Here is a 19,246-nt window from a genome sequence, read left to right on the forward strand (position 1 = left end):
AGCCAAAAGAGATGTGTGGAGCACCCAGTGAAGGCAAGAATACACTTAAAGTAAAATGTAACCCAATTTCTAAGCAGCTATCTGGGTTGTGACTAGCAAGCCAGCAGCAAAATCTTGAATAGATGAGAAAATAAGCTGTTTGTTGTATCCAATTAATTGCTTCTTTGATAAAAAAATAAAATAGTCTGACATTCTAAAGAGGAATAAGTTTACTCATTCAAAAATCCATTTTATGTGCTACTTCTTTCAAATGTAAATTGTAATATATATTTTTACTTCAGAATATTATCGGACAGTCCGCTTTCATTCAGGTTGTTTATAATTTCACTTTCATGAGATATTACTTTCGACTTCGGCGATAAAGTATGTTGACCTTTGTAATCTTTCCCATAAATTTTTTTTTTTACATCTCACATACCTGCACATCTCCTCAAAATGTCACACAAATATTATGCGGTTACTAAAAGCGAACAGTTAAATGCATCCTTGCAGCTTTTATATAATAGATGTCAGTCATGTCAAACTGTACCATATCAGTGGGGACTACAATCGGAAAGGAGGAATTTCCTCTTTACCTTAGGAGAGTGTGTCGACCAGGTTCCTGCAATAACAGAGCTGTCCGGGATTACTGGGCTCCAGTCGTAATTTGAAGTTGTTGACTGCTGATGTCCTAGGGCCACAGTACTACTGGATACCCAGTTACTCTTCTCCAGCACTAGATGCTCTTAGGGTAGCGAGAGCAGGCCAAGGCTTACACCAGAATATGAGCTAGTTTAGACACTAAGAATACAGTTTGCTTCATATTACCAGCTAGTATGTCAGTTTCCAGACCGGCTTCCCTGAAGCACAGGTGCTCCTGACCGCACTTCTCTGTTAGGGAGGTTGGCCAGTACAGCTCTAAAGCTCATGGTTCAAAAACTTGGAGTAAATCTACTAAAACAGACGCTCTGCCTCTACCATCTTGCGGAGAGCCTCTGTAAACTGCTTTAAAGAGCCTCTTTGCTACCATTTATACTTCTTGGCTATATGCTTAGAGTTCGCAAGCCAGCTTTGCAGTCAATGTGTATCTAGAATAAGATAAAGCAGCAAAAGTTAAAAGAAATCCCTAAAGTTTCTCTCACATCTCCATTAAAAAGTTTTATGCTCTGTATTCTAGCATACTTGTACTTAACCTCAACTTTTATATGATGACTGAGAAAATAATCTTAAATGGCATCTACCGTGTGGGGCATTGAAGGATTGGGTTATTTCATCACATGTCACAGGACCCCTGCTTATGGTTAACACCCAAAAACATTATTCATGTAGACCGGTTGCTCTTCTCATTCCCACTATAGTAGAACGCGTGATGATGTAACACTATTGTGACAGGAACATATCTGTATCATTTATGTCTGCAGATACATGTGCCTAGCATACTCCTGCCATCTGGTGTTGGGCTTGAACATTTGTAAGTAGCTTTTCTTCAACGAAGTCTCTTGAGTCATAAAATAGGCTGGGACTCCTTTTCTCAGTGTATACTGTGCATGGGCACCAACTCCATCTTAGATATTTTTTTCCCCCACCATTGGTTTCAGACGTGCACAGAGTGGGCTCCATGGTCTCCATGTTTATTTATTTGTAGTCAGACTCCTTTGATGTTTTATCTACCTAACTGTGTCTGATTCCTTCCAGCTCAAACACCGTTTGTTTTGCACAAGTTTAACGCCGTTCTAGCATTGGCCTCACTGCCATGCCAAATGTCTGTGGGTGGACCACAACGAGGTGGGTAATCTGTCCCTATCCCCTCCCAGGACAGCGGCACTTGCTCCTTGTGCCTTGCCTTTCATTTGCAGAAAACACTACGATATTGGAGAGATTACAAATGGGCATACAGCAGTATGCAGCACTAGGATAATATCCTGTACCCCAAACACTGACATGGGCGAAGATCTCCTTAGTGCCCAAGAACAGGAGGAAATCGGGTCATCAGTGCTCCCACAAGCGCAGGCCTAGCCCATGACAGAGTTTGTGTTATAGAATGAATTCAGTGGTCAGAAGTAGAACATCGATCTGGTGACAAATAACAGTCCCTGATAAAGATGGCTCCCAGGGCCGTAAGTATGCCTACAACTCGGGGAATAAAAAACAGGCCCAGCAAAGTATCTCTAACCAAGACAAACCATCGCTCTCGAGGGAATTTGGAATCAAGGCTTGAGCATGAGTCTAGGCAAGAGCAGCCACAGGCCCCCAACACCTTCAGGCTCCGGTCAGCCCCTTCTAAGCTTCATCCTGAATACATTTGCATGCAAAGCCTACACCACCCAACAAAGAGTGTTAGTTTTTCAGCACATTCTGCCTATTTTTTTAGCCCAGTTGTCAGCTCACTTTTCACACCGTCATACACCTTCTAGAAATGTTGACCCCCTGCACTGTGATTGTTCCTCATGCAAGGTTGCTCATGCACCCCCTTCAAGAGTGTCTGGCAGACAAATGGTCTCAAGCGAGTGTCACTGGGAAGATCTGGTGATGCACTGGCCAAAGCTCAGTGCTTTCTGCATTGGGGGAGCAACACCAACCTTGTGTAAGGCAGACTTTTTGCAGACCCAGACCATTTCGACAGACCTCTTCCTTACGGATTGAGGCACACATCTAAACCAGTACACCATGCCAAAAATGTGGCGCTCTAAGCACTGGAGTCGACACAATAGTTATTTGGAACTGCTTGCCATTCTGCAAGCCATCAAAGCCTTTCTGCAGGTCATTCAGGGCAAGGTAGTCCTAATCAGGGCAAGCAACATCACTGCAATGCATGACATCCAGAAGCAGGACTTTACACACTCCCCTCAGCTCTCCCACCTAGCACAGAGGATGACACGAGGCACTCCACCACAAGATTCACTTCATGGCAGAGCATCTTCTGGGATGGACAACGACTTTGCAAACCTAGTCACAGGATGCATCAACAAGTTGATGAGTGGTAACTCCACCTCCAGGTCCTCCATACGTACTTCAGTGTTGGTGCACCCGTGTATGGACCTGTTCTGTACCCTGGAAAATTAAAAACGCCCAAACTTCGCCACGGAGTTTCCACACCCACAACCATGGGCAAAGGGATATTTGAAAAGCCTATGCTTTGCTGCCTCTCCGGCTGCTTCCCTTCATGGTGAGGAAGCACTAGCAAACACTACTAACCCTCACATGAGTGGTGCCAACCTGGGCAGACTGTCTTGGTACTCAACTCCCTTGGGGTTGTCACTCAGCCCCCATGAGATGTTCCCCCTCAGTCCACACCTTCTCAAACAGAGGCATGGTCAGGCATACAGATACCTTGGCAGCTCAATCGTGTAGTTTGGCACCTGAAGGCATAGAGTTCTGGTACTTTAAACTTCCACAGGATTGTATGGCCTTATGAAGTAGGTCGAGGGGCCCATAGCATGGGTCTGTTTTATGGAAGAAAAATGAAAATGTTGGTACATTACTGCATTTCACAGGGCCTGGCCTGAATCCTTTAAACCCCATGGTCCAGGACATTGTTACCTACCTGTTGCAGTTGCAAAAGGCAGGTGTTGCATAAACCTCCATTTGTCTTACCTTAGCCGCGGTTGCTGCCAATATGTAGAACTGAGATATGCCTCTCTCTACCAAATACCTGTGGTCGTGGGCTTTATGAAGGGCCTCTAAGGGGTCATACCCCCACCTACCCTAGAGTACCTCCCGCTCTTGTGTGGAACCTCAACATAGTTCTTGCCAGACTCATGGGTATACCCTTTGAATCTATGCATTCATGTGAACTGCAGTTTCTCCCTTATAAGGCTTCCTTCCTTGTAGCGATCACATCCCTTAGGTGAATCAGCGAGCTGCGAACTCGCACTACAGGAGCCTTTCATCCAGTTTCACATGGAATGGGTTGTTCTTAGAAACCGCCCTAGATTCCTCCCTAAAGTGGTATCGCCCTTCCACCTTAACTAAATCATAGAGCTCCTGGTATTCTTCCTGCAGACGGATTCAGTCGTGGAAAGAGCATTGCACATATTGGACGTCAAAAGGTCCCTCACATACTACATCGACCGGACTAAATTATTTTGTAGTCAGACCAGCTCTTTGTCTTCTTTGCAAAACCTCACAAAGGTCAACCCAGCTCCTAAGCTGGCCAATTGGATTGACAAGTGCATTCAGAGTTGTTACCACAAGGCACAGAGGCTTCTACATTCTCCACTGAGGGCGCACTCCACCTTCAAAAAGGGAGCTTCTGAGGCCGTAGGCAACATCCCACTAGTGGATATCTTTAAGTCATCTACCTGGTCAATCCCACACTCCTATCCCAAAAACGAGTGTGTGAACATTTTAGCATGCCAACACTCTTCAGTTGGCCAGACATTGCTGAGAACACTGTTTCAGGCACTTGCATCATCCACACACTAGCCACAGCTGCCGGAAGGGTACTGCTATCCAGTCTATGCCAGCCGTTCTTCATCTTTTGACTTCTTTGGGGCCCCACTGAATCATTACTGGAATCTGAGGACCCAAACCAAGACGTTTGTGGAAGCTAGGGACCCCCGGCCTAAGTAATTGATATGATTTGAGTCTCAAAACATAACACAAAAATACAAAAGCAAGTATACCACAAACAAATGCTAAAATATTGAAATATTTTGTTAAATTCAAAATCAAATAGACAAAATATCCACATTTTCAATTGTGTTAATTTATTTGTCTACACGTTTTAATGTAATTATTCTAATATTTAAATATGTAAAACAGTCGCGGACCTACAGTGGTCCTCAGACCAGAGGTTAAGAACCACTGGTCTATGCTAAGCATGTGTATCTAAAGCCACACATGCTAAGAACTGAAAATGTTATTTTCTCTGTAAGGATCTGTTTGTAGGGTGTAGTACTATAGATTCACATGCATCCTCCGCTCTTCACAAAAGCATGTGCCTTTTGCAAATCATATTTCACTTCTCACCTTTGCACTGTGAATTGCGCTTTTTGCACCATACCTTTCTTTCTCGCTCCATACATTCAGCCACCTGCTGTGTAAAAGGCAATCTAAAATAGTCGGTACCCATGCACAACATACACCAAGAAGAGGTGTCACACCATATCCCATGACTTAAGAGATTTGTTCGACGTAAAACAACCTGGAAATGTCTGAGCCAAACACTTGATGGCAGGAGTATCTTAAGCATGTGAAACAACAGCACTGAATGCTACAAACAGATGCTTACTGGTAAGCAATGTTCCCTCTAATTATTTTCCTCTCTGTGCGGCAGAGTAAGGTCTCTGTGTGCTGCAGCCAAGGCTATGTGCGCCAAGAACCTGACCGCGCGTGTAGATCAGAGCTTTGAGTGGTATGAAAATGCTCGCGGGCGTTACTTTTATGGCAGCGCGGCCAATGCTTGTTTTGCCTTGTGACTTATAATACTTTGACCAGAGCACCCTCGGTGGCACTAATGGACACAAATAGATAGTTTAGAAGGTTCGAGGCATGTGGGCTGCTGAATTCATATCTGTGCATAGATCGCCGCCTAGTGTTGGGTCCGGATGATTGCATATTGTTGTCCTGGAAGAGTCTTCGAAGTATCACGAGATAGGTGGCTCCTCCCCTGGACTACAGTGCGCATGGGCATCCTCTCCATCCTCAGATAGTTTTTTTCCGCCATTGGGTTCGGATGTACTTTCCTTACTCGAAGTTCGGATTCGAAAATAACTTTTCTTAAAGGCCAAAAGGCCTTCGGAATCGTCTGTATTGTCTCGATCGGTGCTGACATCCTTCTATACACTTTATCCAACTCAGGGCGTCGAATCAGGCCGTAGGCCTTCTCGACGCAAAGAAAATCGGTCGTCGTTGGAACGAAGTCCATTCAAAAGATGCCCTCTTTGTAATTCGAAATACCCACATATAGATAAACACCCGGTATGTAACAAGTGTTTATCTCCGGAACATGATGAAACCTACTGCCTAGCCTGTGCACAATTTCGATCAAAAAAGACACTTCGGGTTCGACCGGCCGCAAGGCAAATCATGCAGAAACCAGCGCCGGAGCCTGGAAATATCTTCGACGATGAACAAGATCTCATCGAGGCCGAAGATTCGGATCAAGACTCAGAGCAGGACTCCAACTACTATGACGACATTGTCGAGGTAGGAGACGACGAACAAGGGATCGGAGCCGTCGAAGACGACTCCAGTGATGAAACGGGGCCTACTACATTGGGGCCAACCGTGAGTACATCGCACCAGACATACACCTCTATGGTTCCACAGGCTCAGGTCAATGCATCGCCGGAAGGCCTTAGCCAAGATCTCAAACACGTTCTATAGCCCCGCGACTCAGCTCGGCTAAGAATACTGCAAAAGAGCCACGGTTCAACGTAACCCAAAGCTGTTGATATTGAAAGCAAAAGTTATGGAACCAAAAACGAAACCGAAACTGGTCCACAACACAGTCTTCGGACCGAACTACGTCGATCCAGCAGAATCGATCCCGAAGAAAATCGTCGACAACACGGTCTTCGGACCAAACTATGTCGATCCATCGGAGTCAAACACAAAGGTCGTCGAGCCGAAAACCGGCGCACCTACATCCACTCTGAAACAAAGGGCCGTCGAACCGAAGAGATCGGCGTCGACTGTCGACAAAACAAATAAGGGACTCGAAACAAAGAAGGTTGTCGAACCGAACAGAGAATCGACAAACCAGTGGCTGTGCAACAAAAACGGATTGAGCCAAAGAAAATCGACCCGAAAAAAGCCATCGAGCCGAGACAACAAAGCATCGGTCCAAAAACACCGGTTCCAAAGATGCAACAAAGTCAAAAGGGGACTATCGAGTCGACAAAAAATGTCAAAACCATAGATAAATCGGCTCCAAGGAAACAGGCACAACCTAAAAAGACTGTTGAAACAACAAAAACTCTGGGACCGATCAAATTTGGTCTACCAATTAACTCAAAACGTAAGGCAGTCGACCCAAAAACCGGTATGGACCCTAAACAAAATAAACCAAAGACATTTGCCAAACAACCAAGAACTACTGAGCAGGAGATCTTATATCCAGACCCCTCATCAGAAGAACAGTCAAAACTTTACATTGACCCTAATTCTGGGAAGGTCACTCTCTACAAAAGGAAAGTCAGACCAGGAACAGAAAAAGAGACTTATGTCATCCCACTCAAAAAGAAAAGGGACTGTGCAACTTCTCCTATTCTGTTTGAGCCTATAAAACCAAACACATACTCATATACACCCACACACTCAGATGAAGAGGTGGATTATGAGGAGAATGAGGAATACAATTACACAGTGGACCCTGACCAAGACAGTCAAGCTCAACCATGGGCACACCCAATACATCCGGGTGATTCTCAGCCCATTCCAGATACACCTGCATACCCTGCTAAATCTTCTCCTACGGAGGATACAACGGCTTTTAATGCACTTATAGATAGGGCAGCCCTACATCACAATGTAGAAATGCATGCAGATCCCATTGAGGAGGATTTCCTCTTTGACACTTTTGCCACATCAGAAAGATCTGTCAAAACGCTACCTATGCTAAAAGGGGTCCTTAAACATGCAGGTGACACTTTTAAAGAAACAACTAAGGCACGAGTCATTAACCCTAGAATTGAAAGAAAGTACAGGCCATCTCCATTAGACCCCACATATATTAAGGGTCAACTGCCTTTGAATTCCTTAGTGGTATCCAATGCACGTAAACGTGCAAACTCAGACCACTGGAGAAGCGCCACCTCCTGACAAAGAATCTAAGATCTTGGAGGCCTCAGGGAAAAGGGTAGCTGCCCAAGCAGCTAATATATGGAGAATATCTAATACACAAGCCCTGCTAGCTAGGTACGACAGGGCACATTATGACACCCTAGAAACACTTCTCCAACATTTACCTGAACCTTACAAAGAACAGGCTGAAGACCTAGTACAGGAGGGAAAGCTAATAACTAACGCCTCCATTAAATGTGCCCTAGACGTGGCAGATATAGCAGCCAGATCTATTAACACCAGTGTTATGCTCAGGAGACATGCTTGGCTTCGCATCTCAGGTTTTTAAAACGAAGTGCAGTCTACTTTATTAAATCAGCCAATAAACCCTGACTACTTGTTTGGTCCAGCTGTAGACACAATCCTAGACAAAATGAAAAAGGACAACAAAACAGCTAAGTCGATGGGGGCCTTACAATCCCAACAACATAGAGGCTCCTTTCGTCGCTCCAATTATAGAGGGGCTGCAAGAGGTAGCTCATCACAGCAGACCTCACTTTACAAAGCAAGTACGCAAACCACCTACAATAAAAACAATAGAGGTGGATACCGCGGCAATAACAACAAAGGCAGAGGGTGAGGGAATAATACCACTAGGTCCTCTACCAACACTAAACAGTGACTTCTTAGTGCTACCCCCAGACCATACAACACCTGTCGGGGGACGATAATTATCCAAACTGGCTATTGCCTAGAGCTAACTTCCACACCACCCAATATACCACCAAAACACCGTCCTATGTCTGCAGAACACCTAGACTTATTGCAGCAAGAAGTCATCAGCATGCTGCAAAAAGGGGCCATAGAGCCAGTACCATTACAACATCAAGGTACAGGGGTATACTCACTATACTTCCTCATCCCCAAAAAGGACCGGTCTCTCAGACCCATATTGGACCTCAGGCCCCTAAATCAATACATCTGATCAGAGCATTTCCATATGCTCACTCTACAACAAGTCTTACCACTGCTGCAACAAGGAGACTTCCTCGCAACTTTGGACCTCAAAGATGCATACTTCCATATACCAATACATCCTGCTCACAGGAAGTATCTACGGTTCACGTTACAAAATCAACATTACCAATTCAAAGTCCTTCCATTTGGTGTAACAGCCCCGAGGGTGTTCACAAAATGCCTAGCGACAGTAGCTGCACATTTACGGAGACAACAGATTCACGTCTATCCGTACCTGGACGACTGGCTAATACAAGCAAAGTCGGCCCAGCAATGTGCCACCCACATGTCCCGCACCATTCACCTCCTGCACAGTCTAGGCTTCACGCTGAACTACCCAAAATCACATCTTCAGCCGTCCCATGTACAACAGTACCTAGGAGCTACACTAGATACTCTAGCAGCAAAGGCATACCCAAACGCTGCAAGAATCAACAGTATGCAACTGCTAATCCAGAAATTGAAGCCACAACACTCGCTCTCTGCCCGAATCTTTATGCAACTCATAGGCATGATGGCTTCCTGCATAGTCCCTCACGCAAGACTACACATGCATCCGGTGCAAGAGTGCTTAGCACGGCAGTGGAACCAGGCTCAAGGACAATTAAAAGACCTAGTGTTGGTGACCAGTCGTGCATACAACTCTCTGCATTGGTGTAATCCACAAAACCTTTGCTAGGGACGACTGTTCCAAGAGCCTGTACCACAGATAGTATTGACCACGGACGCATCTCTGATGGGATGGGGAGCCCATATCCTTCAGTACACAGTGCAGGGCCTATGGACAACACAACAAAAGAAAATGCACATCAACTTGCTAGAGCTAATGGCAATTTTTCTGGCAATGAAAGCGTTCAAAGTACATTTATGCAACAAGACTGTGTTGATCCAGACGGACAACATGACTGCAATGTACTACATACAGAAACAGGGAGGAACACACTCTCCACATCTATCACATCTAGCCCAAAGCATGTGCAAGTGGGCCATTCAAAGAAACATTTTTCTCAAGGCGGAACACCTCCCAGGCAAAAACAACCAAATAACGGATCTGCTCAGCAGACACAGCCAACAAATGCATGAGTGGGAGATTCATCCCACAGTGCTACAACCATACTTCCAACAGTGGGGGCAACCAGAGATAGACCTGTTCACCATAAGGGAAAACGCTAAATGCCAGTACTTTGCTGCCAGGTTTCCACATCCGCAGTCACAGGGCAATGCGATATGGATGAACTGGTCAGGCAAATTTGCGGACGCTTTTCCCCCAGCACCATTAATACCGCTAGTGGCACGCAAACTACGCCAGCATTCACTGACACTAATCCTGGTTGCTCCAACATGGGCGAGGCAACCATGGTACACAACTTTTCTAGAACTTTCTGTGGTGCCTCATCAAAGACTGCGGCTAACACTCACTCTTCTCACTCAGAGCCATGGAGACATACAGCACCCAGATCCGCAACAACTGAACCTTGCAATCTGGTTTCTGAAGTCTTAGAGTTTGGGCACCTAAACTTACCTCCTGACTGTATGAACATTATCAAAGAGGCAAGAAAACCTACTACAAGAGCATGTTACGCTGCAAAGTGGAAGCGTTTTGTCATTTACTGTAATAACAATGACATCAACCCACTAGATGCTTCAACGCAAAATATCATTTGCTATCTTTTGCACCTCCACCTTTTGCACCTCCATCGTTGCAATCTAGCTTATTCATCTATAAGAATACACTTGGCTGCCATTGCAGCTTATCTTCAAAACAGGCAACATCTATCGCTGTTTAGAGTGCCTTCAATTAGGCATTCATGGAGGGACTCAAAAGAATAATCCCCCCAAAACACCCACCTTCACCTGTCTGGAACCTAAACATCGTTTTAACCAGACTAATGGGTCCACCTTTTGAATCGTTGCATTCATGTGAATTACAATTTCTAACATGGAAGGTGGCTTTTCTTGTAGCGATTACTTCGCTTAGGAGAGTTAGCGAGCTGCAAGCCCTAACTATTCAAGAACCATTCATCCAAATACATGCAAATAGGGTAGTCCTTAGAACAAACCCTAAGTTTATGCCGAAAGTGGTATCCCATTTTCATATCAATCAAACAATAGAACTGCCAGTGTTCTTTCCAAATCCACAGTCAGTACCTGAAAGGGCTCTACATACACTAGATGTCAAGAGAGCTCTTCTATACTACATTGATAGAACTAAGGATTTTAGGAGAACTAAACAGTTGTTTGTTGCCTTTTCACCACAACACAAAGGCAACCCCATTTCAAAATCCGGTTTAGCCAGATGGATAGTCAAGTGCATTCAGATCTGTTATCTAAAAGCAAAACGCACCTTAACAGTTCCCCCTAGAGCGCATTCTACACGCAAACTAGGGGCATCCATGGCTTTCCTAGGAAACATTCCTATAGAGGAAATATGTAGAGCAGCCACATGGTCTACAATACATACATTCACAAAACACTATTGTGTAGATGTACATTCCAAACAGCAAGCTGCTGTAGGACAGGCTGTTCTAAAAACACTTTTTCAGACTGCTGCAGCTGGCACAGGAAGCCACCACTAAGGGAGACACTGCTATACATTCTATGCACAGATATGAATTCAGCAGCCCACATGCCTCGAACGGAATATGCTACTTACCAGTATGCATCTGTTCTTGGCATGTAGGGCTGCTGACATTCATATCGCCCACCCTCCTCCCCGGGGCCTGTCGCAGCTGTAGCATTCATTCATTCATTCTTACTCTTACTTTCCTGCATGGACATCTCTTACTGTACCACACTCCATCTCTGCCACAATGGCAAAAAACAATCTGAGGATGGAGAGGATGCCCATGTGCACTGTCGTTCAGGGGAGGAGCCACCTATCTCGTGATACTTCGAAGACTCTTCCAGGACAACAATATGCAATCATCCGGACCCAACACTAGGCGGCGATCTATGCACAGATATGAATGTCAGCAGCCTTACATGCCAAGAACAGATGCATACTGGTAAGTAGCATATTCCTTATTGTGCAATATCTGTAGCCAAACACTTTGTTTCTGTTATCATTTACTTCACTATCTGTGCCTCACAATATATTCATTTTCTAGGTGGTAATAACAGATCTCCTTGGAGGATATGTAAATTCGATACAATTCTATTTTAGTATATAGTGCTACAGATTTGCCCCAATCTTAATTCATCCCAGTCCAAAGAGACCACCCATCTGACCCAAGCTCTGCCTACCTCTCAACACAACAAGCTCTGCCATAATAGTGTGCTCGGGCTCTGCCCGGTTTCACCTTCTTACTAACAGAATAGTGCGGATGTTAATGTCGGGATGCCCCACAAGACTCGCCTATGCTTGTGAAGCGATTCCGCAGAGACGACAAGAGCCACCGCCCCTGTACCCACCTGACCCGTGCGGAGAGTGGCACCCAGCAGGGATGAGATGTAACCAGGGAAGGGAGCCAAAAAGGAACTAAGAGGCCTTGGTGGTTGTGGAGTTGCGTAGGATCTTGATATAACTGGGGAGACAAGAAAGACCCAATTAGGAAAAGACCACACCTCCCGCTTCGGGGTAGACCTCTAAACACATGCAGAAAGGATCACCTTATCCACAAACTCACCAGGGCTCATGTAGATCCCGGAACCAAGGAAATCATGGATGCTCCAATGGAGAAAGGAAAACCAAGGCAAGCGTCCGTGCGCGGCAATAACCAACCAAAGTATAGCGCTCTTGCGCGGTGACGGTGCAAACAAAGTATAGCGCTCCTGCGCGGTGATAGTGCATACCAGGTATAGCGCTCCTGCGCGGTGATAGGGCAAACCAAGTATAGCGCTCCTGCGCGGTAATACACCAGAAAGGAAGGACGAAGGCAAGCGCTACAGCGCGGCACAGTACAAATAATGAACAGCGCTCCTGCACGGCAGAAAACAAGAAAAGAAAACCAAGGCAAGCGCTTCAGCGCGGCAACGCACGGAAGACAGGAGAGCAGTCCGCAGCCTCTCCGGGCTCCGAAATGACACCAGGTGGACCAGGATGAATCTGAAGCACGGAGCCGGCGGGAAACGCAGCGTTTAAGCGTCTCTCCCGGAAGTGCTTCGGCGGAGGAAGGCGGGTCAAGAAGGACTAGACCGGGACTCGACTTCCGCCCGGAAGTGAGGATCCCGATACCTGCATGTGTCTGGCGGCTACTCGGGAACGGCAAGACTCCGCAAGGTAAAAGTTAACTAACGGGAGGGGCGAAAATGGGAGACTCGCCGACTCTCTGCTCGTCCTGATAGTACCCGTACTCGGGGGCTTCCTTGTCGTCCAGTTTGTAGTCTGAGAATTGGGAGTAAAACTGCACCCCGTTTTCCTTGGCCAAGTGGTAGTTTCTCACGTCCTGTATGATGTCCATAATGAGGTTGAGGACGGCACTGTCTCGGAACTGGACCGGCTGGGTTCTCTCTTTGCAGCCTCTGGCCGTTAGCATGCAGAGCAGCAGCGCCATCTGCAAGGGGCTCCTCGGATGGCTAATGGCGGTCAGGCAGATGGGGACAGCCCCCGACACCTCCGGCTCCCGCTGCGAGACGCAAACACATGTTCACGGGAGGAAAACTGCAAGATCCTCGTCAAAAAATATGCAAACATCACCCACGCAGTTTCCCTGCACTTCTCATGTATGAAGAACGGCTGTGCGCACATAGAATTCAGCTTAGGGAAGCCTGCCTGCTGTGCTGGATGCACTCTGCAGGGCAGACAGGCTCTGCTTAAATATTGTTCTAAGCACATTTACTGAGCATTTGAACATTTCCCTTCTGATAGATACATCTGCCAGTGGATTCCTCACCATGTGAATATGCCCTTGCGTCTGCAACATTCGGAAATTCTTTTTGCAGCTTCGTGCCGACGTGGACTTGGGCGACGTCATGGAGGCACGGCATCGCACGCGACTCCGCTGACGTCACCGACACTACAATAGGCACACGCCGGCGTGATGACGTCCATACCCATTTTTCCACGTCATCGACGCTAACGGTTTCGGGGAATCTCTGTAGCTTCTTAGTAACTTTGCTGCTATTTTCTTCGCTTTACTGTTTCTTTGTTTCCTTCACGATGTCGACAAGGGAAACATCCTTTACAGTGCAACTTTTACCACGCAGTGCTATTACAACGCAGGTTTTATAACTAAAACCATTACACCGCATTGCGCTGGGGGGGGCGCTCTAGGATAGGGAATAGATTTAATTTACTATCCAACACCTTCCCTAGTGTCAACGGGGACTGGAGTTGGAATAGTAAATTAAACTATTCACTATCCAGCACCCCAAAGTGCTATGCGGTGTAATGGTATGCGTAGTAAAACCTGCGTTGTAACAGCATGCGTGGTAAAAGCATGCGTTGTAACGTCATACATCCTGTCGGCAAAGAAGACCGGCCTCAAGCCTTGCAGAGAGTGTGGGAAAATTATGTCAAGCACGGACCCACACGAAGATTGCATCTGGCGTCTAAGTTCAGATCATGATGTTGAGGAATTTTCTTCATGTCGGAAGATGAGCCCAAAGGCTCTGCGAGAGCGAGCGAGACCAAACTTCTGGTGGCGAAGCTAAGAGGTGACAAAGGAAAAAAGTCTTCGAGGTCTCGTTCGAGAAGGGCGAGGTTGAGATCCGCGTCGAGATCAAGGCCTCGAGAAGAGTCGTCTTCGAAGTCACCATCAGACCATGCTTTGAAGTCAAGGAAGAAGCATAAGAAAAGAAGACACGAGTCCCGACGTTACTCCGGTAGGGATTCGGACTCGAGGTCGAAGTCACCTAAGAAGGTACGTTTGAAGGTGGTTCCTCCGGAGGAGGACTTGGGTCAGGAAGGTGAGGCTTCGCCTTCGGAGTCGCAGGTACCGTCTCCGTCTCCGGTACAAGCTTCGGCGTTGTCCCCAGCCCGTGAGGATGAGGAGGAAGTTCTGGTTGGTGAGAATTCTGCGCCTGTCGAAGAGCCGAATTCGGAACCACCTCGAGGCCAGCCCAAAGGTCTTCAGCCACCATTTCCGGCCCCGGGCCAAGATCCATCCGCGTTTTTGAACGCTATGTATGGAGTCTTTTCAAGGGCATGGTACCCCTCTGGTGCGCCTTCGGGTCCCATGGGTCCACTAGCCTTCAATTTAGGAGTTCCAAACTCCTATGCTCCGGCTCCATTTTTGCCATTCATGCCGGATCAGACACCGCCGTGGCAATACCCGGCTCCGCCGAGGTCGTCGACGCAGATACCAAAATCGTCTGCTCCGAGTCGACCTCGAGGCCAAGCCACTTTGCCATCGGATTCGATACCGACGTCGGTTCCGGCTCCGTCTGAGTCGTTGGTGGATCCGACGGCGTGGCGTGTGAAGGAAAGGTCCAGGAGGGAGGCTCAGCACCTCATAGAAGAGCAGAGATACACAGAAGCTCAAGCTGAAATGGAAGAAGGTGAGCTTGAGGATGACTGTTTCGATAAACTGGCGGAGGCTAGTGGCCTGGAGTTTTCTCCCGAGTGGGAGCTACCTTCTGTATCTGATGCCCCTTCAAAAAACGTTCAGCCTTATCACATGGTTATGAGGAAGGCAGCGGAACTTTTTAATTTGACTCTACCTACAGTAGAATTTAAGCTCAATCTACTAACTGAGGTTCTGCATTCACCCAGTTCTGTGGTGGAACCGTTACTCCCCTTTAATGAGGCTTTAACGGAACCTATTATGGAAGTTTGAAAAAAGCCACTTACAGCACCAGCAGTTTCCAGGAGTGTGGCAAGAAGGTACAGGGTCGCACCAGAAGACCCTGCTTTTCTGACTTCTCATCCTTCACCTGAAAGCTTAGTAATCCAGGCAGCCTGTTCCAAAAAACTGTGAGTGCATTTCCTCAAGTGCCTGGGGATAAGGATGCAAAGAAACAAGACTAGGTTGCTAAAAAGACCTTTTTTTCTGAGAGTATGGCATTAAAGTCAACCAATGCCACCTGCCTTATGGGGAGATATGTACATGCTCTTGTGGATATATTGCATCTTCTGGCACCTAAGATCCCTGATGACCGCAGGAAAGATTTTGAAGAAGTGCTAACGGATGCGCAGGCAGCTGCTTGTCAGGTGATACAAAGTGGACTGGACACTGCGGATTCTGTAACACGCACCATGGGTACAGCGGTTGCCACAAGAAGATCAGCTGGGCTGAAATCTTCGAATTTTTCAGCGGATGTTCAGGCTGCTTTCTTAGATCTGCCGTTTGATGGTGCTGGACTCTTTGGTAAAAAAGCTGATACGGCCTTAGAAAGATTTAAGGACAGTAGGGCTACTGCCAAATCTTTAGGGCTTCAGACCAGGGGTTCTTCTACCAGAAGGTTCAGAGGATTTGGTCGCTCTTCCTTTCGCACCTATCGGCAAGGTCAACAGCAGCAGCAGAATCCCTTGTACAAGTCGTACAGGGGAAAACAAAGAGTTCATCCTAGAGGTCGCCAGGCCTCCTCCTCCTCCACTTCTTTCAACCCCCCAGCCTCAGAAAAGCAGCCCTAGATCCGCCATTCAGGATCATGCGGGTCTGGTGGGGGGTCGGCTTACCCACTTTCTACGGGATTGGGAATTGGTTACATCAGATCTTTGGGTTCTCAATCTCGTAGAAAATGGGTATGCTCTTCCCTTTTCCCTTTCGGGAATTTCCTCCCAATTACCCTCCTTGCCAAGGTTTTTGCACGGAGGAACACCTCTTACTTCTGCAGGAGGAAGTGCACACGCTATTAAGAAAGGGTGCGAGAGAGGTGGTTCCAGAGCAGGAAAGGGGTCAGGGATGCTACTCCCGGTATTTCCTGATTCCCAAGAAGTATGGCAGACTTCGTCCAATCCTGGATCTCAGGATCTTGAATCTTTATCTGAAGCAAGAGAAGTTCAAGATGCTCACCCTTGCGCAGGTTCTTCAGGCGCTGCTGGAAGAAGGCTGGATGGTGTTGCTCGACTTGCAGGATGCGTAGTTTCACATCCCAATCCTGAAGTCGCACAGGAAGTATCTCCGTTTTACGGTGGATCGCAACATTTTCAGTTTGCGGTCCTTCGTTTTGGAATTACTACTGCGCCTCAAGTCTACACCAAGGTGATGGCGGTGGTGGCTACACATCTCAGAAGGTCGGGGATTCCAGTATTCCCCTATTTGGACGACTGGCTGATCAAAGCAGAGTCGTCAGAGAAAGTGCTCCAGCATCTGCAGGAGACAACTCAGTTGCTGTACCTGTTGGGTTTTTCAATAAATGTACCCAAGTCTCACCTGGTGCCCTCCCAGCGCAACCTGTTCATAGGTGCTGTACTGGACACAACTGTATGTCGTGCATTCCCCCCTCCTCAAAGGATTCGCGACATACAGGAAATGATTCCTTTATTTTACAATGGAGCAGTCGTTCCAGTCCTGACGGTCCTTCGCCTGCTCGGTCTGATGGCTTCTTGCATTCTGTTGGTCAACCATGCACGCTGGCACATGAGGGCGCTCCAGTGGTGCCTCCGCAGGCAGTGGTATCAACACAACGGAGATCTCAGGGAGTCTGTGAGGATCTCCAGAGAAACTGCGGCGGATCTATCTTGGTGGAGCGTTGTAGGCAATCTGTCTCAGGTGAAGGACTGGGTTTTTCTAAGACCCAGCGGTGCCAGGGATAACACCTGAAACCTTCGTGGGTTACCTGTTCCGGCGTACGAATGACAGAGACACGGGACACTTCCTTCGGCGTCATAGATTCGAGGTTTATTTACTGCAGGGAACACAGAAGTCACGAGAAGTACATAACATGTATGTTCACGGAGACTGCTTCGAATTGTATCTGTGGATCGCTCCTTTTATACAGTTTTTCGTCATAACATGGCAAACAAAAGGTTACAACCCGGTTCCCACAGTAAATTTCATAGGGGGTCGCTTTCATGTATTCAGGGCCCGGAACATAATTACAGTAGCATTTGTCGGTTCCCAACTGTAAAAGTACATCTTCCCACCATTAGTGCATTCCGTTCGGCTGTAAACGAATCAGGGAAGAGTCAGAAACAGGTGCAGAGGAAGACGAGGATAGCGAACAGATCGAAGAGAGTGTAAAAGGGGTGGTATCAGGAAACACGATTGCAGGGATCAAAGGAGACGTGCCTAATGAATGCCCAACTGAGACAATAGACCGGCACGGCAAGATGAGCCTCGAGCGGGGCCATCTGCCTTACAGTGTCATCCCCCTCATCATAAAGACACCCTCAAAGGAACATGTGTCTTCCGCAAGAGCTTGGGAATCCCAGGGTCACGAAGCGGACAGTGTCCGTTCGCTGGCTACTTGAGGGCAAGAAACAAAATGGATGCCGTATCTAAAATGGAACCCGTGGGTTCAGATGGAAGAAACCCACGAAACAAACGAACGGTTTAGGCTAGTACAGCGAAAACGCGTACACCCACTAAACTCGTCATTTGCGGTTCATAGATACCAGGCTCGACCATATTCGGGCGAGTCGAAAACACCACTTACAATTGTCACAGAACCTCAGACGCTCCTTTTGCCCTCATGTAGGCAAGCAATAGTCGGAATCAGAATCGATCTTGATATTCATCAGACCATCCAGATGTTGCTGCAACATTATTCTGCCCATCAGTGCTTCCTTGGTAACAGGTGGCCGTCTTATATACGTCGTAGCACAGAGGCCACATAAGGCAGGACCACACTGCACACAAAGATAACACGTGAACAGAAATGCTACAACAACCCCAATGATCATCAGAATCTTCCAACCCCATGTCGACATCAGGCCCCAAAACCATCCTAGTAGCGTCCAATCACCTACGTTCACGTGTATGGACTCGGAGTCTTATGCAACTTCGAGATGGCTTGATAGACAGTTGGAGCGTTGTCAGGAATGAAAATGCAGCAACTCGAATGGATCACCTTCCATACTCCACCTCTATCTGCAAGGACAACGTCTAAAACCATACGATTTTGTAACGTCATAAGCCTGTCCGCCTGAAGCTCTGCTGTAATGTTGCCAAGGGCGCTCGCAGTGATATTAGCGGTCGATTCCACCACTCAAGTCAACTGTCTCAGGTTCCTACTATTGATCATAGGTCCCCAAAACGGCATGAAACCCTTAAAGAAGTCTCCTGCCTCTTGACCGGCAGTGTCCTCTTCGCTAATTACGCCTCTCACAACTCTGGTCTTGTGATAATCCGACCCAACAGTAAAGGTCGGTGGCAACAAATTCGCAATATAACATGTGCCTGAGAAGTCACGAGGCAGCCATGTATATGCGCGGTCGTAACAAACAAAGTAAGTACCCTTGGCAGTCGAAGAACAGGGGAAGAGGCCGACGGCAAAACATACGTTTCGGTACAGGCACTCTTCCCGAGCTGAGCTCGCGGGCTTCGGCCTAGGCCTTTCAGACAGAAATTACCGAGATGGGGTACGATCCATATCGGAGACGAGCTTTTAAGCTGCCGATCACCCACTGACATGCTATACTCGGCCTCACTCAGATCTCTGTACACTCGCACCTCTTCCTCTGGGATAAGCGATGCGT

The 19,246-nt window shown here is 47.2% G+C and overlaps 1 protein-coding gene across 4 annotated transcripts in view; it reads left to right on the forward strand.

The window, feature by feature from the left end:
- DAAM1 (dishevelled associated activator of morphogenesis 1) overlaps positions 1 to 19,246 on the forward strand; it is a 679,460-nt gene that overhangs the window by 603,875 nt on the left and 56,339 nt on the right. The window lies entirely within an intron of this gene.

Source organism: Lissotriton vulgaris, chromosome 9 (genome assembly GCF_964263255.1).
Source record: "Lissotriton vulgaris chromosome 9, aLisVul1.2, whole genome shotgun sequence".
NCBI classification, from domain to species: Eukaryota; Metazoa; Chordata; class Amphibia; order Caudata; family Salamandridae; genus Lissotriton; species Lissotriton vulgaris.